Source organism: Equus asinus, chromosome 24, assembly GCF_041296235.1.
Source record: "Equus asinus isolate D_3611 breed Donkey chromosome 24, EquAss-T2T_v2, whole genome shotgun sequence".
Taxonomy (NCBI): Eukaryota; Metazoa; Chordata; class Mammalia; order Perissodactyla; family Equidae; genus Equus; species Equus asinus.
In genome coordinates, this window is record NC_091813.1 from 11,561,245 (window position 1) to 11,577,326 (window position 16,082).

Sequence of the window (16,082 nt, forward strand, 5' to 3'; positions counted from 1 at the left end):
AGCTTTTAAGGAACATCTTCATGTAAGTCTTTTCTAGCATTTCAGTATGAGCCATAGAGAACAGCTATACTTTCTGAAAATGAAAAAACATTGTACTTAACTCAGCTTTCAGGTAGACTTATAGTAACATTTTCATGTAAGATTTATTGAACATTTCACAACATGTGCGACAGAATATCTATTACATTAATTCAATGAAAGATCACTATTGTGGAACCAGCTTGCTTGTATCTCTTTAGAAATACACTCATATAAGTCTTTTCTGACATTTCAGTGTATGCCATACAAAGTAACTATCACTTTATTACAATGAAAAGTCAGTGTGCTGATCCCAGCTTGCAGGTAGCTGTAGGAACATTTTCATATATGATATAAAACATTTCACTACAGCTATAGGAGACTATATATAAAGTTTATTAAATGAAAGAACACTGTGGTGTAACCAGATTGCTTGTAGCTATTTAGGAGTATCTTCATACAAGTCTTTTCAAACATTTCAGTGTATTCCATCCAGAATGGTTATCACTTCCATAAAATGAAAGAACAATGTTAAGAACCCAGCTGGAAAGTTGTCTTTTAGAAATATCTTTTTATAAGTCTTAACAAATATTGCGCTATGGTCATGACAGAATGATTTTAATATTCACTCAAGGAAAGAAGGATGAGCTGAACCCTTGTTTCCTAGTATCTGTTTAGGAAGAACTTCATAAAATACTTAAAAAATTACACTACAGACTTGAAAAATATCCATAAGATTCAGACACTAAAGGAACTCTGGTGAAACAAATGTGCTTACAGCTGTTTAGGGGCATATTCACATAAGACATTTCAAACATTTCAGCATATGCCCTACAGATGACCTATCAATTACTAACAGTGTGAGAACACTGTTCTAAGCCCAGTTTGCGGGTAGCTGTTTAGGAACATGTTCATATAAGACTTAACAAACATTTCATTGCATGCGGGACAGAATATATATAGCATTTGTTCACTGAGAGAAAACTGTGGTGAAACCATCTTACTTGCAGCCATTAAGGATCCTCTTCATATTAGTCATTATAACCATTTCAATATTTGCTGTTCTGATTGAATATGAGTTTCAAACAATGAAAGAAACACTGTGCTGAATCCAGCTTGCAAGTAAGTTTTAACTAACACTTCACTACAAGTGTCACAGAATATCTGCAATATTGTTTCACTGAAAGAACTCTGTGGTGAAAGCATCTTGAAGCTATTATTAGGAACATTTGTATTGGAGACATTTCTCACATTTCAGTATATGCCATAATGAATGGGTATCATTTTCCTACAATGAAAGAACACTGTGCTAAATAGAGCTCACAGATAGCTATCTAGGAACGTTTTTACATAAGACTCATCAAACATTTTACAATAGTCGTGACAGACTATACGTAACATTCAGTCACTGAAAGAAAACTGTGGAGAAACAATCTTGCTTGTATATATTTAGAAACTTCTTCATGTTCACCATTTCAAGCGTTTCCATATAAGACATACTGAATGAATATCACTTTGAGACAATGATATAATGTGCTGAAGCCAGATTGCAGGCAGCTGTTTAGGAACCTTTTCATAAGAGACTTATCATACATTTCACTACAAAGTATCTATTACATCCATTCAATGAAAGAACACTATTGTGAAGCCAGATTGCTGGTAGCTAATTAGGAACCTCTTGATATAAGGCTTTTCTAATATTTCAGTTTATGCCAAACAGAATGACTATCATTTTCTTAAAATGAAATAACACTGTGTTGAACTCATCTTGCAGGAAGCCATTTAGGGTTTCTTCATACAAAACACCAAACATGTCACTACTGCTCTGACAGAATCTCTGTAAGATTCCTTCACTGAGGAACACACTCTGGTGAAACCAGATTGCTCATAAGTTTTTAGGAATATCTTTATATAAGGCTATTCAAACACATCATATGCTATACAGAATGATGATCACTTCCATTAAATTAAACAACATTGTGATGCAACCAGCTGGCACATGCTATTTATGAACATTTTGTGTGTGTCTTATCAAACGTTTCTCTGCAGCCACAATGTGATAATTATTACATTCATTCAATGAAATACTGTGTTGAAAAAGCTTGCTTGTGGCTGTTTAGAAACATCTTCATGTAAGTGTTCATGCAAGTCTTATCAAACATTTCACTACAGGCATGACAGAATATCTATAACCTTCAATGTCTGTAAGAACACTGTTGTGAAACCATTTTGCTTGTAGCTACTTAGGGACATCTTCATAAAACTTATCCAGCATTTCACTACGGGTGTGATAGACTATCTACAACATCCATTCACTGAAAGAACATTGTCTTGAAAACACCCAGCAAGTAGCTCTTAAGGAACATCTTCACAGATGACATTTCAAACATTTCAGTATATGCCACATGGAACAGCTATCACTTTCTTACAATGAAAGAGCATTGTGCTTAATCAAGCCAACAGGTAGCTGTTTAGGGATATTTTCACATAAATCATATCAAACATTTGACTACAGATGTGACAATGTCTATAACATTTGTTATCTGAAAGAAAATTATGCAAAAACCATCTTCTTTTCACTGTTTAGGAACATCTGCACATAATACACTTCAAATACTTAAGTATATTCCACACAGAGCGACTATCATTTTCACAAAATGAAAGAACACATGCTGAATCCAGTTTATAGGTAGCTGTTTAGGAACATCATATATCAAATATTTCACCACAGATGTGACAATATCTAGAACATTCATTCACTGAAAGAACACTGTGAAGAAACCATCTTGCTTGTTAGCTGTTTAAGAATATAAATCAAAGGCTCTTCAAACATATCACTTTATGCCATACAGAATGGCTATCATCTCCATAGCCAGGAAAGAATACTGTGATGAACCCAGCTTGCAAGTAATTGTTTATTAATATCTTGCTCAAGTCTTATCAGACATTTGCCTACAGTCATGACAGGATGTCTTTAATGTTTATTCAACGTAATAACACTATATTTAAAAAAATTTCCTTGTAGCTGTTTAGAAACATCTTCATGTAAGACTTATTAAACATTCCTTTGCAGGAATGACAGAATCTCTAAACATTCACTCATTGAACGAACACAGGGATGAAAGCAGTTTTCTTGTAACTGTTGAGGAACATCTTCGTATAAAGCTTTTCAAGCATTTCAGTATATGGCATACAGCATGGCCATACCCTTCTTACAAGGAAAGAAGTTTGTGTTTAATAGCTTTCAGGTAGATTATTAGGAGTATTTTTATGTAAGACCTATTGAACATTTAACTACAGGCATGACAGAATATCTATTACATCCATTCAATGAAAGAACACTATGGTGAAAGTGGCTTGGTTTTACTGTTAAGGAAGATCTTCATTTCAGTCCTTTTCAGCATTTCAGTATATGCCATACTAAACGGCTGTCACTATCTTATGATGAAATTATTCTGTCCTGAACACATCTTGTTGGATTCTATTTAGGAACATCTTCATATAAGACCTCTCTAACATTTAAGTATATGCCATACAGAATGGCTCTCACTTACTTACAGTTAAAGGACACTGTGCTAAACCCGGCTTGCTGGCGGCTGTTTGAAACCTCTTCATATAAGACTTATTAAACATTTCACTACAGGCATGACAGACTAGCTATAACACTCGTTCACTGAAAGAACACTGTGGTGAAGCCAGATTACTTCTGGCGCCTTGGGAATGTCTTCGTATAAGGCTCTTCAAACACTTCATTATGCCTACAGAATGGCTATCGCTTCCATATCCAGAAAGAACGTTCTGATGAAACCAGTGGCTCTTTATGAGCATTTCATTTATGTCTTATCAAACGTTTCTCTACAGCCGCAACATGATATCCATAACATTCATTCAAGGAAACCACACTATGTTGAAAAAGCTTGCTTGTAGCTGTTCAGGAACACTCTCACATAAGACATCAAATAGTTCTCTTGAGGCATGACAGAATACGTATAACATTCATTTTCTGAATGAACACTGTGGTGAAAACACCTTGCTTGCAGCTCTTTAGGGGAATCTTCAAATAAGTCCTATCAAACATTTCACTACGGGCATGATGGAATATCTATAACATTCACTCATTGAAAGAATGCTGTGGTGAAACCAACTTCCTTGTAGCTTTTAAGGAACATCTTCATGTAAGTCTTTTCTAGCATTTCAGTATGAGCCATAGAGAACAGCTATACTTTCTGAAAATGAAAAAACATTGTACTTAACTCAGCTTTCAGGTAGACTTATAGTAACATTTTCATGTAAGATTTATTGAACATTTCACAACATGTGCGACAGAATATCTATTACATTAATTCAATGAAAGATCACTATTGTGGAACCAGCTTGCTTGTATCTCTTTAGAAATACACTCATATAAGTCTTTTCTGACATTTCAGTGTATGCCATACAAAGTAACTATCACTTTATTACAATGAAAAGTCAGTGTGCTGATCCCAGCTTGCAGGTAGCTGTAGGAACATTTTCATATATGATATAAAACATTTCACTACAGCTATAGGAGACTATATATAAAGTTTATTAAATGAAAGAACACTGTGGTGTAACCAGATTGCTTGTAGCTATTTAGGAGTATCTTCATACAAGTCTTTTCAAACATTTCAGTGTATTCCATCCAGAATGGTTATCACTTCCATAAAATGAAAGAACAATGTTAAGAACCCAGCTGGAAAGTTGTCTTTTAGAAATATCTTTTTATAAGTCTTAACAAATATTGCGCTATGGTCATGACAGAATGATTTTAATATTCACTCAAGGAAAGAAGGATGAGCTGAACCCTTGTTTCCTAGTATCTGTTTAGGAAGAACTTCATAAAATACTTAAAAAATTACACTACAGACTTGAAAAATATCCATAAGATTCAGACACTAAAGGAACTCTGGTGAAACAAATGTGCTTACAGCTGTTTAGGGGCATATTCACATAAGACATTTCAAACATTTCAGCATATGCCCTACAGATGACCTATCAATTACTAACAGTGTGAGAACACTGTTCTAAGCCCAGTTTGCGGGTAGCTGTTTAGGAACATGTTCATATAAGACTTAACAAACATTTCATTGCATGCGGGACAGAATATATATAGCATTTGTTCACTGAGAGAAAACTGTGGTGAAACCATCTTACTTGCAGCCATTAAGGATCCTCTTCATATTAGTCATTATAACCATTTCAATATTTGCTGTTCTGATTGAATATGAGTTTCAAACAATGAAAGAAACACTGTGCTGAATCCAGCTTGCAAGTAAGTTTTAACTAACACTTCACTACAAGTGTCACAGAATATCTGCAATATTGTTTCACTGAAAGAACTCTGTGGTGAAAGCATCTTGAAGCTATTATTAGGAACATTTGTATTGGAGACATTTCTCACATTTCAGTATATGCCATAATGAATGGGTATCATTTTCCTACAATGAAAGAACACTGTGCTAAATAGAGCTCACAGATAGCTATCTAGGAACGTTTTTACATAAGACTCATCAAACATTTTACAATAGTCGTGACAGACTATACGTAACATTCAGTCACTGAAAGAAAACTGTGGAGAAACAATCTTGCTTGTATATATTTAGAAACTTCTTCATGTTCACCATTTCAAGCGTTTCCATATAAGACATACTGAATGAATATCACTTTGAGACAATGATATAATGTGCTGAAGCCAGATTGCAGGCAGCTGTTTAGGAACCTTTTCATAAGAGACTTATCATACATTTCACTACAAAGTATCTATTACATCCATTCAATGAAAGAACACTATTGTGAAGCCAGATTGCTGGTAGCTAATTAGGAACCTCTTGATATAAGGCTTTTCTAATATTTCAGTTTATGCCAAACAGAATGACTATCATTTTCTTAAAATGAAATAACACTGTGTTGAACTCATCTTGCAGGAAGCCATTTAGGGTTTCTTCATACAAAACACCAAACATGTCACTACTGCTCTGACAGAATCTCTGTAAGATTCCTTCACTGAGGAACACACTCTGGTGAAACCAGATTGCTCATAAGTTTTTAGGAATATCTTTATATAAGGCTATTCAAACACATCATATGCTATACAGAATGATGATCACTTCCATTAAATTAAACAACATTGTGATGCAACCAGCTGGCACATGCTATTTATGAACATTTTGTGTGTGTCTTATCAAACGTTTCTCTGCAGCCACAATGTGATAATTATTACATTCATTCAATGAAATACTGTGTTGAAAAAGCTTGCTTGTGGCTGTTTAGAAACATCTTCATGTAAGTGTTCATGCAAGTCTTATCAAACATTTCACTACAGGCATGACAGAATATCTATAACCTTCAATGTCTGTAAGAACACTGTTGTGAAACCATTTTGCTTGTAGCTACTTAGGGACATCTTCATAAAACTTATCCAGCATTTCACTACGGGTGTGATAGACTATCTACAACATCCATTCACTGAAAGAACATTGTCTTGAAAACACCCAGCAAGTAGCTCTTAAGGAACATCTTCACAGATGACATTTCAAACATTTCAGTATATGCCACATGGAACAGCTATCACTTTCTTACAATGAAAGAGCATTGTGCTTAATCAAGCCAACAGGTAGCTGTTTAGGGATATTTTCACATAAATCATATCAAACATTTGACTACAGATGTGACAATGTCTATAACATTTGTTATCTGAAAGAAAATTATGCAAAAACCATCTTCTTTTCACTGTTTAGGAACATCTGCACATAATACACTTCAAATACTTAAGTATATTCCACACAGAGCGACTATCATTTTCACAAAAGGAAAGAACACATGCTGAATCCAGTTTATAGGTAGCTGTTTAGGAACATCATATATCAAATATTTCACCACAGATGTGACAATATCTAGAACATTCATTCACTGAAAGAACACTGTGAAGAAACCATCTTGCTTGTTAGCTGTTTAAGAATATAAATCAAAGGCTCTTCAAACATATCACTTTATGCCATACAGAATGGCTATCATCTCCATAGCCAGGAAAGAATACTGTGATGAACCCAGCTTGCAAGTAATTGTTTATTAATATCTTGCTCAAGTCTTATCAGACATTTGCCTACAGTCATGACAGGATGTCTTTAATGTTTATTCAACGTAATAACACTATATTTAAAAAAATTTCCTTGTAGCTGTTTAGAAACATCTTCATGTAAGACTTATTAAACATTCCTTTGCAGGAATGACAGAATCTCTAAACATTCACTCATTGAACGAACACAGGGATGAAAGCAGTTTTCTTGTAACTGTTGAGGAACATCTTCGTATAAAGCTTTTCAAGCATTTCAGTATATGGCATACAGCATGGCCATACCCTTCTTACAAGGAAAGAAGTTTGTGTTTAATAGCTTTCAGGTAGATTATTAGGAGTATTTTTATGTAAGACCTATTGAACATTTAACTACAGGCATGACAGAATATCTATTACATCCATTCAATGAAAGAACACTATGGTGAAAGTGGCTTGGTTTTACTGTTAAGGAAGATCTTCATTTCAGTCCTTTTCAGCATTTCAGTATATGCCATACTAAACGGCTGTCACTATCTTATGATGAAATTATTCTGTCCTGAACACATCTTGTTGGATTCTATTTAGGAACATCTTCATATAAGACCTCTCTAACATTTAAGTATATGCCATACAGAATGGCTCTCACTTACTTACAGTTAAAGGACACTGTGCTAAACCCGGCTTGCTGGCGGCTGTTTGAAACCTCTTCATATAAGACTTATTAAACATTTCACTACAGGCATGACAGACTAGCTATAACACTCGTTCACTGAAAGAACACTGTGGTGAAGCCAGATTACTTCTGGCGCCTTGGGAATGTCTTCGTATAAGGCTCTTCAAACACTTCATTATGCCTACAGAATGGCTATCACTTCCATATCCAGAAAGAACGTTCTGATGAAACCAGTGGCTCTTTATGAGCATTTCATTTATGTCTTATCAAACGTTTCTCTACAGCCGCAACATGATATCCATAACATTCATTCAAGGAAACCACACTATGTTGAAAAAGCTTGCTTGTAGCTGTTCAGGAACACTCTCACATAAGACATCAAATAGTTCTCTTGAGGCATGACAGAATACGTATAACATTCATTTTCTGAATGAACACTGTGGTGAAAACACCTTGCTTGCAGCTCTTTAGGGGAATCTTCAAATAAGTCCTATCAAACATTTCACTACGGGCATGATGGAATATCTATAACATTCACTCATTGAAAGAATGCTGTGGTGAAACCAACTTCCTTGTAGCTTTTAAGGAACATCTTCATGTAAGTCTTTTCTAGCATTTCAGTATGAGCCATAGAGAACAGCTATACTTTCTTAAAATGAAAAAACATTGTACTTAACTCAGCTTTCAGGTAGACTTATAGTAACATTTTCATGTAAGATTTATTGAACATTTCACAACATGTGCGACAGAATATCTATTACATTAATTCAATGAAAGATCACTATTGTGAAACCAGCTTGCTTGTATCTCTTTAGAAATACACTCATATAAGTCTTTTCTGACATTTCAGTGTATGCCATACAAAGTAACTATCACTTTATTACAATGAAAAGTCAGTGTGCTGATCCCAGCTTGCAGGTAGCTGTAGGAACATTTTCATATATGATATAAAACATTTCACTACAGCTATAGGAGACTATATATAAAGTTTATTAAATGAAAGAACACTGTGGTGTAACCAGATTGCTTGTAGCTATTTAGGAGTATCTTCATACAAGTCTTTTCAAACATTTCAGTGTATTCCATCCAGAATGGTTATCACTTCCATAAAATGAAAGAACAATGTTAAGAACCCAGCTGGAAAGTTGTCTTTTAGAAATATCTTTTTATAAGTCTTAACAAATATTGCGCTATGGTCATGACAGAATGATTTTAATATTCACTCAAGGAAAGAAGGATGAGCTGAACCCTTGTTTCCTAGTATCTGTTTAGGAAGAACTTCATAAAATACTTAAAAAATTACACTACAGACTTGAAAAATATCCATAAGATTCAGACACTAAAGGAACTCTGGTGAAACAAATGTGCTTACAGCTGTTTAGGGGCATATTCACATAAGACATTTCAAACATTTCAGCATATGCCCTACAGATGACCTATCAATTACTAACAGTGTGAGAACACTGTTCTAAGCCCAGTTTGCGGGTAGCTGTTTAGGAACATGTTCATATAAGACTTAACAAACATTTCATTGCATGCGGGACAGAATATATATAGCATTTGTTCACTGAGAGAAAACTGTGGTGAAACCATCTTACTTGCAGCCATTAAGGATCCTCTTCATATTAGTCATTATAACCATTTCAATATTTGCTGTTCTGATTGAATATGAGTTTCAAACAATGAAAGAAACACTGTGCTGAATCCAGCTTGCAAGTAAGTTTTAACTAACACTTCACTACAAGTGTCACAGAATATCTGCAATATTGTTTCACTGAAAGAACTCTGTGGTGAAAGCATCTTGAAGCTATTATTAGGAACATTTGTATTGGAGACATTTCTCACATTTCAGTATATGCCATAATGAATGGGTATCATTTTCCTACAATGAAAGAACACTGTGCTAAATAGAGCTCACAGATAGCTATCTAGGAACGTTTTTACATAAGACTCATCAAACATTTTACAATAGTCGTGACAGACTATACATAACATTCAGTCACTGAAAGAAAACTGTGGAGAAACAATCTTGCTTGTATATATTTAGAAACTTCTTCATGTTCACCATTTCAAGCGTTTCCATATAAGACATACTGAATGAATATCACTTTGAGACAATGATATAATGTGCTGAAGCCAGATTGCAGGCAGCTGTTTAGGAACCTTTTCATAAGAGACTTATCATACATTTCACTACAAAGTATCTATTACATCCATTCAATGAAAGAACACTATTGTGAAGCCAGATTGCTGGTAGCTAATTAGGAACCTCTTGATATAAGGCTTTTCTAATATTTCAGTTTATGCCAAACAGAATGACTATCATTTTCTTAAAATGAAATAACACTGTGTTGAACTCATCTTGCAGGAAGCCATTTAGGGTTTCTTCATACAAAACACCAAACATGTCACTACTGCTCTGACAGAATCTCTGTAAGATTCCTTCACTGAGGAACACACTCTGGTGAAACCAGATTGCTCATAAGTTTTTAGGAATATCTTTATATAAGGCTATTCAAACACATCATATGCTATACAGAATGATGATCACTTCCATTAAATTAAACAACATTGTGATGCAACCAGCTGGCACATGCTATTTATGAACATTTTGTGTGTGTCTTATCAAACGTTTCTCTGCAGCCACAATGTGATAATTATTACATTCATTCAATGAAATACTGTGTTGAAAAAGCTTGCTTGTGGCTGTTTAGAAACATCTTCATGTAAGTGTTCATGCAAGTCTTATCAAACATTTCACTACAGGCATGACAGAATATCTATAACCTTCAATGTCTGTAAGAACACTGTTGTGAAACCATTTTGCTTGTAGCTACTTAGGGACATCTTCATAAAACTTATCCAGCATTTCACTACGGGTGTGATAGACTATCTACAACATCCATTCACTGAAAGAACATTGTCTTGAAAACACCCAGCAAGTAGCTCTTAAGGAACATCTTCACAGATGACATTTCAAACATTTCAGTATATGCCACATGGAACAGCTATCACTTTCTTACAATGAAAGAGCATTGTGCTTAATCAAGCCAACAGGTAGCTGTTTAGGGATATTTTCACATAAATCATATCAAACATTTGACTACAGATGTGACAATGTCTATAACATTTGTTATCTGAAAGAAAATTATGCAAAAACCATCTTCTTTTCACTGTTTAGGAACATCTGCACATAATACACTTCAAATACTTAAGTATATTCCACACAGAGCGACTATCATTTTCACAAAATGAAAGAACACATGCTGAATCCAGTTTATAGGTAGCTGTTTAGGAACATCATATATCAAATATTTCACCACAGATGTGACAATATCTAGAACATTCATTCACTGAAAGAACACTGTGAAGAAACCATCTTGCTTGTTAGCTGTTTAAGAATATAAATCAAAGGCTCTTCAAACATATCACTTTATGCCATACAGAATGGCTATCATCTCCATAGCCAGAAAAGAATACTGTGATGAACCCAGCTTGCAAGTAATTGTTTATTAATATCTTGCTCAAGTCTTATCAGACATTTGCCTACAGTCATGACAGGATATCTTTAATGTTTATTCAACGTAATAACACTATATTTAAAAAAATTTCCTTGTAGCTGTTTAGAAACATCTTCATGTGAGACTTATATTAAACATTCCTTTGCAGGAATGACAGAATCTCTAAACATTCACTCATTGAACGAACACAGGGATGAAAGCAGTTTTCTTGTAACTGTTGAGGAACATCTTCGTATAAAGCTTTTCAAGCATTTCAGTATATGGCATACAGCATGGCCATACCCTTCTTACGAGGAAAGAAGGTTGTGTTTAATAGCTTTCAGGTAGATTATTAGGAGTATTTTTATGTAAGACCTATTGAACATTTAACTACAGGCATGACAGAATATCTATTACATCCATTCAATGAAAGAACACTATGGTGAAAGTGGCTTGGTTTTACTGTTAAGGAAGATCTTCATTTCAGTCCTTTTCAGCATTTCAGTATATGCCATACTAAACGGCTGTCACTATCTTATGATGAAATTATTCTGTCCTGAACACATCTTGTTGGATTCTATTTAGGAACATCTTCATATAAGACCTCTCTAACATTTAAGTATATGCCATACAGAATGGCTCTCACTTACTTACAGTTAAAGGACACTGTGCTAAACCCGGCTTGCTGGCGGCTGTTTGAAACCTCTTCATATAAGACTTATTAAACATTTCACTACAGGCATGACAGACTAGCTATAACACTCGTTCACTGAAAGAACACTGTGGTGAAGCCAGATTACTTCTGGCGCCTTGGGAATGTCTTCGTATAAGGCTCTTCAAACACTTCATTATGCCTACAGAATGGCTATCACTTCCATATCCAGAAAGAACGTTCTGATGAAACCAGTGGCTCTTTATGAGCATTTCATTTATGTCTTATCAAACGTTTCTCTACAGCCGCAACATGATATCCATAACATTCATTCAAGGAAACCACACTATGTTGAAAAAGCTTGCTTGTAGCTGTTCAGGAACACTCTCACATAAGACATCAAATAGTTCTCTTGAGGCATGACAGAATACGTATAACATTCATTTTCTGAATGAACACTGTGGTGAAAACACCTTGCTTGCAGCTCTTTAGGGGAATCTTCAAATAAGTCCTATCAAACATTTCACTACGGGCATGATGGAATATCTATAACATTCACTCATTGAAAGAATGCTGTGGTGAAACCAACTTCCTTGTAGCTTTTAAGGAACATCTTCATGTAAGTCTTTTCTAGCATTTCAGTATGAGCCATAGAGAACAGCTATACTTTCTTAAAATGAAAAAACATTGTACTTAACTCAGCTTTCAGGTAGACTTATAGTAACATTTTCATGTAAGATTTATTGAACATTTCACAACATGTGCGACAGAATATCTATTACATTAATTCAATGAAAGATCACTATTGTGAAACCAGCTTGCTTGTATCTCTTTAGAAATACACTCATATAAGTCTTTTCTGACATTTCAGTGTATGCCATACAAAGTAACTATCACTTTATTACAATGAAAAGTCAGTGTGCTGATCCCAGCTTGCAGGTAGCTGTAGGAACATTTTCATATATGATATAAAACATTTCACTACAGCTATAGGAGACTATATATAAAGTTTATTAAATGAAAGAACACTGTGGTGTAACCAGATTGCTTGTAGCTATTTAGGAGTATCTTCATACAAGTCTTTTCAAACATTTCAGTGTATTCCATCCAGAATGGTTATCACTTCCATAAAATGAAAGAACAATGTTAAGAACCCAGCTGGAAAGTTGTCTTTTAGAAATATCTTTTTATAAGTCTTAACAAATATTGCGCTATGGTCATGACAGAATGATTTTAATATTCACTCAAGGAAAGAAGGATGAGCTGAACCCTTGTTTCCTAGTATCTGTTTAGGAAGAACTTCATAAAATACTTAAAAAATTACACTACAGACTTGAAAAATATCCATAAGATTCAGACACTAAAGGAACTCTGGTGAAACAAATGTGCTTACAGCTGTTTAGGGGCATATTCACATAAGACATTTCAAACATTTCAGCATATGCCCTACAGATGACCTATCAATTACTAACAGTGTGAGAACACTGTTCTAAGCCCAGTTTGCGGGTAGCTGTTTAGGAACATGTTCATATAAGACTTAACAAACATTTCATTGCATGCGGGACAGAATATATATAGCATTTGTTCACTGAGAGAAAACTGTGGTGAAACCATCTTACTTGCAGCCATTAAGGATCCTCTTCATATTAGTCATTATAACCATTTCAATATTTGCTGTTCTGATTGAATATGAGTTTCAAACAATGAAAGAAACACTGTGCTGAATCCAGCTTGCAAGTAAGTTTTAACTAACACTTCACTACAAGTGTCACAGAATATCTGCAATATTGTTTCACTGAAAGAACTCTGTGGTGAAAGCATCTTGAAGCTATTATTAGGAACATTTGTATTGGAGACATTTCTCACATTTCAGTATATGCCATAATGAATGGGTATCATTTTCCTACAATGAAAGAACACTGTGCTAAATAGAGCTCACAGATAGCTATCTAGGAACGTTTTTACATAAGACTCATCAAACATTTTACAATAGTCGTGACAGACTATACGTAACATTCAGTCACTGAAAGAAAACTGTGGAGAAACAATCTTGCTTGTATATATTTAGAAACTTCTTCATGTTCACCATTTCAAGCGTTTCCATATAAGACATACTGAATGAATATCACTTTGAGACAATGATATAATGTGCTGAAGCCAGATTGCAGGCAGCTGTTTAGGAACCTTTTCATAAGAGACTTATCATACATTTCACTACAAAGTATCTATTACATCCATTCAATGAAAGAACACTATTGTGAAGCCAGATTGCTGGTAGCTAATTAGGAACCTCTTGATATAAGGCTTTTCTAATATTTCAGTTTATGCCAAACAGAATGACTATCATTTTCTTAAAATGAAATAACACTGTGTTGAACTCATCTTGCAGGAAGCCATTTAGGGTTTCTTCATACAAAACACCAAACATGTCACTACTGCTCTGACAGAATCTCTGTAAGATTCCTTCACTGAGGAACACACTCTGGTGAAACCAGATTGCTCATAAGTTTTTAGGAATATCTTTATATAAGGCTATTCAAACACATCATATGCTATACAGAATGATGATCACTTCCATTAAATTAAACAACATTGTGATGCAACCAGCTGGCACATGCTATTTATGAACATTTTGTGTGTGTCTTATCAAACGTTTCTCTGCAGCCACAATGTGATAATTATTACATTCATTCAATGAAATACTGTGTTGAAAAAGCTTGCTTGTGGCTGTTTAGAAACATCTTCATGTAAGTGTTCATGCAAGTCTTATCAAACATTTCACTACAGGCATGACAGAATATCTATAACCTTCAATGTCTGTAAGAACACTGTTGTGAAACCATTTTGCTTGTAGCTACTTAGGGACATCTTCATAAAACTTATCCAGCATTTCACTACGGGTGTGATAGACTATCTACAACATCCATTCACTGAAAGAACATTGTCTTGAAAACACCCAGCAAGTAGCTCTTAAGGAACATCTTCACAGATGACATTTCAAACATTTCAGTATATGCCACATGGAACAGCTATCACTTTCTTACAATGAAAGAGCATTGTGCTTAATCAAGCCAACAGGTAGCTGTTTAGGGATATTTTCACATAAATCATATCAAACATTTGACTACAGATGTGACAATGTCTATAACATTTGTTATCTGAAAGAAAATTATGCAAAAACCATCTTCTTTTCACTGTTTAGGAACATCTGCACATAATACACTTCAAATACTTAAGTATATTCCACACAGAGCGACTATCATTTTCACAAAATGAAAGAACACATGCTGAATCCAGTTTATAGGTAGCTGTTTAGGAACATCATATATCAAATATTTCACCACAGATGTGACAATATCTAGAACATTCATTCACTGAAAGAACACTGTGAAGAAACCATCTTGCTTGTTAGCTGTTTAAGAATATAAATCAAAGGCTCTTCAAACATATCACTTTATGCCATACAGAATGGCTATCATCTCCATAGCCAGAAAAGAATACTGTGATGAACCCAGCTTGCAAGTAATTGTTTATTAATATTTTGCTCAAGTCTTATCAGACATTTGCCTACAGTCATGACAGGATATCTTTAATGTTTATTCAACGTAATAACACTATATTTAAAAAAATTTCCTTGTAGCTGTTTAGAAACATCTTCATGTGAGACTTATATTAAACATTCCTTTGCAGGAATGACAGAATCTCTAAACATTCACTCATTGAACGAACACAGGGATGAAAGCAGTTTTCTTGTAACTGTTGAGGAACATCTTCGTATAAAGCTTTTCAAGCATTTCAGTATATGGCATACAGCATGGCCATACCCTTCTTACGAGGAAAGAAGGTTGTGTTTAATAGCTTTCAGGTAGATTATTAGGAGTATTTTTATGTAAGACCTATTGAACATTTAACTACAGGCATGACAGAATATCTATTACATCCATTCAATGAAAGAACACTATGGTGAAAGTGGCTTGGTTTTACTGTTAAGGAAGATCTTCATTTCAGTCCTTTTCAGCATTTCAGTATATGCCATACTAAACGGCTGTCACTATCTTATGATGAAATTATTCTGTCCTGAACACATCTTGTTGGATTCTATTTAGGAACATCTTCATATAAGACCTCTCTAACATTTAAGTATATGCCATACAGAATGGCTCT